This window comes from Lupinus angustifolius, unplaced genomic scaffold (genome assembly GCF_001865875.1).
Source record: "Lupinus angustifolius cultivar Tanjil unplaced genomic scaffold, LupAngTanjil_v1.0 Scaffold_519, whole genome shotgun sequence".
NCBI classification, from domain to species: Eukaryota; Viridiplantae; Streptophyta; class Magnoliopsida; order Fabales; family Fabaceae; genus Lupinus; species Lupinus angustifolius.
Genome location: NW_017727877.1, coordinates 30,261 through 38,889, shown reverse-complemented (window position 1 = coordinate 38,889; position 8,629 = coordinate 30,261).

The window sequence follows — 8,629 nt, the reverse complement described above, 5'->3', positions numbered from 1 at the left end:
ACGTTGTTCAAAAACGTAACTGATTCTTTTTTCCAAGTTTTTCAGTTTCAACAGCTTTTCAAGAAGTTAGGTTATCGATTAACGTATGCCTTAATCGATTAACAGCATATTTTCATATGTATTTTCAATTACAAAAACTCAAATATGTTATGCACTTGATTCATACATGTTTAACACTAAGTTTATGCCTAGGATGCACATATACATGTATTTATGTGATGCATGAACATATTATAAATGACATATCTCAAAGATGAAATGATTTAAAGATTTATGCATATGAGACATGTGTTAAGGTGACCTAAGCCTTAGACTCAACCTAAACTAGTCTCTAGTCTAAGTCTAGTACCAATCAAAAGACTTAAGCATGTTGATTTGTTGATGATCTTCAAGCTCTTATTAGCACAATTTGTCCTCATCAAAACCATGACATATAATGAGAGAGCTTTCGAAAGTGTTCCTCTTGACATGCGCACTTTCAAGATAGTACGAAATTTGGCATTCTTTTCTTGAGAGAAAAGAAAGAAAAACATTTTCTAAGAATGCTTTAGTTTTTATACATTGAAAAACCAATGCATTACATCACATTTAGCTTTAGGCTTCTAGTGAGGGTTCTGTAGGGGTTTTTAGAGTTGAGTTGAGAGTTAATATCTGCACATTAAATGTGCATCAATAACTCAACAAATATTTTGAAAAACAAGGAATAGTTCTCTTGGTGTGTTAGTATCGTCGGGAAAAGAGAATTTGTGTCTTTACGAGGGCAATAAGTCTTGGATAGAGCGAGATGTCGGTTGGGGCCAGAATCATGAAAGGTGTGGATATTCGAGTAGGCGAGTTGAGAGGTCAAACCGAGAGAGTAGGCAGAACGGATCCGAGAAGGAAGTTCTTGCTAGGTGTATTGGAAGTGGGATTGTATAGAAACAATTATTCTCCATAGTGAAGAAAATCTCCGGAGATCAGAATGGGAGACCTGGATGTAATTTGCAAGTGAACCCGCAAACGAACTAGGATAAACATCCTTGAGCATTCTTCTTTCCCTATCTCTTTTACATTTTAGTTTTTCATGATTCCTTAAGTTTTTTATTTCTGTGATTTGTGCTTACTATGAATAATCTATGTTAAAATCAAGAATCAAATTAAGGTCAGAAAGATTGATAATCACCATTGATTGCTTTGCAAGAAACCAGTTTTTCTAGATAACAATAATCGGTGTAATTGATAAAAGCTATTAATAATCGATTAACCAGAGCTGCGAAGAATCTATTAACGACGATAATAATCGATTAACAGCAGTAGCTTTCTATTTTGCACAATTGTTGGAAAAGCGTGACTAGTGATCCGCTATACCTATTTACCCGCCTCTAGGTATGATTTACCTTGCTAGTATCCAACATTTTGTCTTCAAAACTAAGGAAGCAGCAAAAACTAATAAAAAGTCATAATTTTATCTAATAAATTTAATTGGAATAGATTTGTACTTTGCTAGAGATATAATAACCATTATGAAATTATTAGCATTACTGCTATTAATGTTAGGTATGTATCAATAGAAAAGATATATTTCTAGTTCATTCTTATTATTATTATTCTTTATATATAAAAAAATACTTGGAAATAATATATATATATATATATATATATATATATATAATAAACAGAATAATTTATAAATACATCAAAATATATTTTAGTCATAATTTATTATTACTTTTACTAACTCATGTATACATCAATACATATAAATATAAAAATAATAAAGTAGAATTGGAAAATTTCATTTACCAGCTTGGGGATCACCACATATCACTAATTTTGATGAATATTGTTGAATGTCTTTGTTGGATATGGATTGGACTATGGGAGGAAGTTAGAGCTTTGATACCAGTGGTTGCAGTCACAAAAGTTGTTATCCAAATTTACCCCTGCTAATTTTTTAATAGATATATGACTTGATTGCCTTATCTCTCAAAGTGCTTAAATGCAATGTTGGCAATATCTTCCTATCTATCATGTATTCATGTGCCTCTCTAATTGATAAATACTAGTTGGAGCTGTACAAAATCCTCCAAAATCCATCTTCCTCTATGTGGGTGTTTCATCGTTATATCATAATGCAACGCGTGAGCTTGAATTGTGCATGCCGCAACTATGGGAAAGTCTAGTATGTTGCGGACCATATCTGGTTTTGAATTGGATGAACCATTCTTCCAGGATTAATAGCATGTGGTCCATAAGCAACTAATGAACCACCAAAAGAAGGATCACCATCATAAGGAGAAGGAGCATAAGACATTGAGCGACTACAATCGACTTGTGAACAATTGAATGTAGTATAAATATGATTCAACAAGAGGAACATCTTCAATAAACCATCCACGTTATCCATTATTTAGTTCTTGATCTGATAGAATGGTTTTGGGTCACAATATTTACATTCTTCACGACAGCAACAAATCATGCATTTCTAAAGGATGATAGAGAAGGATGCAATTCCTAAAATAGGATATCGTGAATTGTTATTTAAATGGAAAATAAAATCCAACATGGCAAGGGATGTTGTTGTTACATAACATGTAGAAGGTTGATTAAGAAAAGTAGTTTGGTTTTGATGGAATTGAAGGAGACGTGGGATGGTGGAATTCTTGTACTGGGAGTTCTTTTGGGGTGCTAAAATTCAGGGTTGTTTGTTAGTGGTAGTGGTTTGACTTTTGAGGTTGAGACAGAGAGGTGTCCATGGAAAGAGAGAACATACACACGCACACAGTTCAATTGTGAGAAGAAACATAATGCTTGAACTTTAACCACACCTGTGTTAAGGAGGGTGCCATCCTTCACTGAGGTTGATGGTATATTTTGTTAAACACTGCTTCATCCGCAGCCTTTTACTCCATGGCAAACGCCTTGAGGAAGATATCACATAAAATCCCTGTGGTTGATGGGGTACTCAACCTATTTTGTGCCTTTTCTTCCTATCTTTTCCCATTATCCGTTGCACTATATGAAAAGGAGCTCTTTTTGTCTTCCTCCTTGACTCTTTCTTTCAGCAACCTCTCTTCACTTCTTTTTTTTTTTTTTTTGTCTCTTTTATCACATTTTTTCTCTTCATTACCTTCTTGTTCTTTTTAATTATTATTGACTATTGCCTTTCCCTTTTCACCTTACTCTTTCTTTTAATTACTTAGTAACAGCCAAATATGTTATAAGAAAATGTAATGCTAATTCATTTTTAAACAAAAACCGATCAATTAATATTATAAAAACGAAATGGACAATTAAACTTCTAACAAACCTCTGATAAATAATTAATCAATGATTATGATTCGAAGATAAAATTGGTTTCGCGATATCTAAAATTGGTTTCGCGATATCTATCTTCTTTCAACCACCTCACTTCCTACCCTATTGCTAATATTGAAATCTTGCTTTAGGAAGTGTATTTGAGAGGATGTCAGAACTTTGATTTTCTATTTTGCAATAGATTAGTTGCACTTTTCCTTCCTTTTGTGTTTCCCGTAGAACATGAAACTTGATCTTAAAGTATTTTATTTTGCCATGGAACACTGGATTGTTAGCAATTGAAATTGCAGCTTGGTTGTCCATAAATACATGTGTCATTTCTATTTGTTCCATATGCAAGTCTATTATGAGCTTTCTGATCCAAATAGCTTGGTTCGCACTGTAACACCTACAAATTTCTATTTTCATGTGAGTGAAAAATATGGATTTTATTTAATCTAAAGATAAACGTGATTTTTTAAATGAGTTGTTGATCTTTTAATGTTTATTCAATACGTTTATGATTAAATAACTTACTTCATTAGTTATGTTGTAGTTAAGTGAATCATTATCTTCTAAGAGTTAGATTTGTTTAAAAAATATAATTTAAGATAGAAATTGCATTGCATTACATTATTAAAATATTTGAATATTTTTGTAATACGTAGTAAATTTGCATTAAATATGCTTTATGAGTATTCACATTTTGGTAATTAATTTACTGAATAATATAACTGATTTTATTCATTTTGGTAACATTATCTTATTTTAGTTTGAATAACTATATTTATTATAACGTTTATCAAAACTATTTTCGATAATTTAACATATTAGCATTACAAATTATTTGAGTTAATCTTTAATGAAGTTATCTCTTTGAGATTATCTATATTTGTTATGCTGATAAATTTCCTGATAATCTAAAATTGATTTTTTGTTATTTTGATAAGTATAATAATAATAATAATAGTTATGATTTTAAATAGTGTTTTGATCTATTTTCTTAACCATAAAAGTATGTAACCTTAAAATAATTGGGAGAGTAAATAAGGTTGTCTTCCCCACTAAAAAGTCAATAATCGTTGCTGAGAAAGGGAGAAAGAAAGAATGGAAACATTTTCTCACCCATATACATCTTCTCATCATAAGGTTTAGTTTCTCTTAAAGTTTCTTCTTGATTCTTGAAAGATAAGGAGAAAATGAAAGAATGGTTCAAGATTAACTTGATACCCGAAAACTAAGAGTGTATGAAAAACACCTCTTGAATTGTATTGAAATATATTGAATCTGTAAAATACACTTAATTGACTGATTATTTATGATCTAACTAATGCCCTTATATAGCAAAGAATGAGGCTTAACTACCCTAACTAACTTAACCGAAAATATCCAAAAGAGAGGATGTTTAACACGTGCCAAACTAGTTGCTTGAAAGACACATAAGGTTGCTTTATGTTGATTGAGTTTTGATGAGGTTTAGTCAAATTGTCTAAGCGTTGATGTATGTAGTGTTGTTTGGTTGATTCCTGGTGCGTGCCTTGGTACATCTGTTGCTGGCTGACCAAGCCTTGGTGCATCAGGCCTTGCTGGTTGGTGCTGTCTTAGTGCATCTGCCCTTGCTGATGCGTGCCTTGGTGCATCAGGCCTTGCTGGTTGGTGCTGTCTTGGTGCATCTGCCCTTGCTGATGCGTCCTGCCTTGATGCATCAGGCCTTGCTGATGCGTGTTGCCTTGGTGCATAGTGAGAGTGAGACATGTGGTTGGTTTTGTGTTGTCTATTGAGTTGATGCATATAAGATTTGATAGTTTCTAATTCATTTTCTTTTAATTACTTGCATCATCATGTCTCTTTACTCATCCAAAAATATATGTTCTTTTCAAGCCTTTTGTTGCACGAAAACAAACTTCTACAGCTGAATAATTTTCTCTTTTATTAATTCAAGTTAGTCTTACCCTATGCCACATGAGGATAAATTATTAATCAATTTCAATATGCTTTGTTCTCTCGTGAAAAACAGGGTTGCTAGCAATATGGATTGCTGACTGGTTGTCACAGTAGAGAATGGAAGGAGGTGAGAAAGTGAGCTCAAGATCCTGCAAAAGATATGTTAGCCAAGTAATTTCGCAAGATGTGAGAGTCATAGCCCTGTATTCAGCCTCACAAGAACTTCTGGACACAGTCTTTTGTTTCTTGGATTTCCAAGAAATTAGAGAGTGGCCAAGATAAATACAATAGCCAGTGATTGATCTTCTTGTGTCTAGGCAAGAGGCCCAGTCACTATCACTGTAGGCTTTAAGTTCAACAATAGAAGTAGTAGGGAAGAACAAACCTAGGGCAGGTCACCCTTTTAGATACTTGAGAACTCGAAAAGCAGCATGTTGATGAGAGGTGGTTGGATTAGCCATAAATTGAGCTAATTGTTGGACTGAAAAAGTGATATCTGGTCTAGTGTTTGTTAGGTAAATTAGCCTACCTATCAGTCTTCTGTATACGAATATATCAATGATAGGAGGAGAACTGTCTTGGTAAAGATGAGTATTATGGACCATAGGGGTAGGAGAAAGTTTGCAGGCTAGCAAACCAACATCAGACAGGATATCAAGGACATATTTCCTTTGATTCATGGAAATACCTTTCTTGGTTCTGGCAATTTCAAAACCAAGAAAAAATTTAAGATCACCAAGATCCTTGATTTTGAAAGTTTTATCCAAGATAGATTTTAGATGATTGATTGCCTCAAGGTTATTTCCAGTAAGAACAATGTCATCTACATATACTAAGATGATGGTAATAAGGTTGGTATGAGTTCATTTAAAGAAGAAGGAATGGTCAGCTTTGGCTTTGTGAAAGCCGTGTGTGACAAGAAAAGTGGATAATTTGGCAAACCATTGCCTACTAGCTTGCTTAAATCCATAAAGAGACTTTTGAAGTTTGCAAACAAGTTTAGGATTAGGAGATGACAGACCTGGAGGTTGAGTCATGTAAACACTTTGGGACAGGTCTCCATGCAAGAATGCATTGTTTACATCTAACTGTTTGATGAACCAATTATGAATAGATGCCAATGCAAGGACCAATCTAATAGTGGAGATTTTGGCAACAGGGGAGAAAGTGTCTAAGTAATCAACTCCTTCAGTTTCAGTATATCCTTTGGCAACCAATCGTGCCTTATATCTCTCTATGGTACCATCAGCTTTGTATTGAATTTTGAACACCCTTTTACATCCAATAGGGTTCTTAGAGTTGGGTAATTCAGTGAGAGACCATGTGTGATTCTCTTGGAGGGCAGCCAACTCTTTGTTTATGGCTTCCTGCCAATGAGGGAATTTTATAGCTTGAGAGTAGGTCTTAGGTTCTATGTAAGTAAAAACAGATATAATGGAGGATTTATATTTTGAGGATAATATGTCATAGGAGATATAGGAGGATAAAGGGTAAGAGCAGTTGGAAGGGTGGGCAGTGGCTTGAGAAAGAGCACAGTGATATTCTGCTAGGTATGTTGGGGGTTTTGATATTCTAGAGCTTCTTCTGACTTGAGGATGAGAATCTGTAGGAGGATGATCATAATGGTGGGAAGCAGTGGTAGGTTCAAGAACAGAATCATGATAAGGCAGAAGAATCATAATAGGAATTCTCAAAATGGTCACAAGTAAGGCAGAAGAATCATTTTGAGTGTCATGGCAGATTTCTGTTTTGTAAGGAAAGATAGAGTCATGGAAAACAAAATTCTATTAATTTCTAAGGTTCTTGAGGTAAGGTTGAGAACTATGTACCTTTTTACTCCTTCCTTGTAGCCCAAGAAAACGGATTTGGATGCTCTTGGATCTAGCTTGGTTCTAGAGTGGCTTTGAGTTACAGCATAGCATAGGGAACCAAATACTCTTAGTTGGTGAAGGTCTGGTTGTTTATGGTGTAGAATTTCATATGGAGACCTATTGTTCAAGACAGGGGTAGGCAGAATGTTGATGATATGGACAGCATGTCTCAAGGCATAGGACCAATAAACTTTGGGTATGTGATTTTGAAATAAGAGAGTCCTAGCTACATTCAAAAGATGTTGATGTTTTCTTTCCACAATACCATTCTGCTGAGGTGTATATGTGCAACTGGTTTGATGTAAGATACCCTTGTCTTCATAGAAAGATTTCATAGAGAATTCAGCACCATTATCAGTCCTTACAATTTTAATGTTGGTGATGAATTGGTTATGTATCATGTTTATGAAATTTTGCAGAGTTTTAGAGGTTTCCCCTTTTGACTGCATAAGGTAAATCCAAGTGTATCTAGTATAATCATCAACAATAGTCAAAAAATATCTATGTCCATGAATGGATAGAATTGAGATTGGCCCCCAAATATCAGCATGTATTAAATCAAAGCAATTCATAGAGCAAGTATTACTTATAGGAAAAGAAAGGTTCTTTTGTTTAGCTATATGGCAAATATCACAAACATGAGTTTTGTTAAAAACAAAAAAAGGAAAATTATTCTTCATAATATGCATACATCCTTGAGAAGCATGTCCTAGTCTATAGTGCCACAAACTTGAAGATGTAATATTTACACAAACATCATTAGAGTACTTAATATCATGTGAGGGAATAACAGTTTTAAGGACATATAAGCCATTTGAAACTTTAGCTGTACCAATCATCCTCAAGGTCTTCTTCTCCTGAATTATGCAACAATGTTCATCAAATGATAAAATACAGGATGATATAGAAGTAAGCTTAGGTGTGGACAATTGGTTATATGAAAAACTTGGCACATATAAGAATATAAGACATTATGAATGTCTAAACCAGGAAACAGAGGTATGGTTCCAGATATATGTGTAATTATTTCATTGTCATTGGGAAGTTTAACTTTGACTAGTTTGATTCTATTATAGCTAGAGAAATGTGAAAGATTTAAGTTGATGTGGTCAGTAGCACCACTGTCTAATATCCAACTCACACATTTGTCATTAGTATTGAAATTACCTTCAATTTCCTCACCTTGATGTGTTGAAGTTGCAGATAGGATGTTTGTAGCCTCATGATCCTTTGAGTCCTCATCCTGCTTTCCTAAAGATTGGCTTTGTTGAAGCATACTAACGAGCCCTTGATACTGTTCCTTGCTAAGGCCAAATATTGATTGGTTCTGTTGTGCTTTATGATTTCCATTTTGGCTGCAATTCCTCTTGTCATCATTTGTCATATTACTTTGCATTGAATTTGCTTGTTCTCCTCTTATGTTTGAAAATTTTGCTGGATAGCCATGCAATTTATAGCAAACTTCTATAGTATGTCCTGTCTTCTTGCAGTGTGTGCAAAATTTTCCTGAAGTAGAAGGTTTATTCCATGTACCTCTT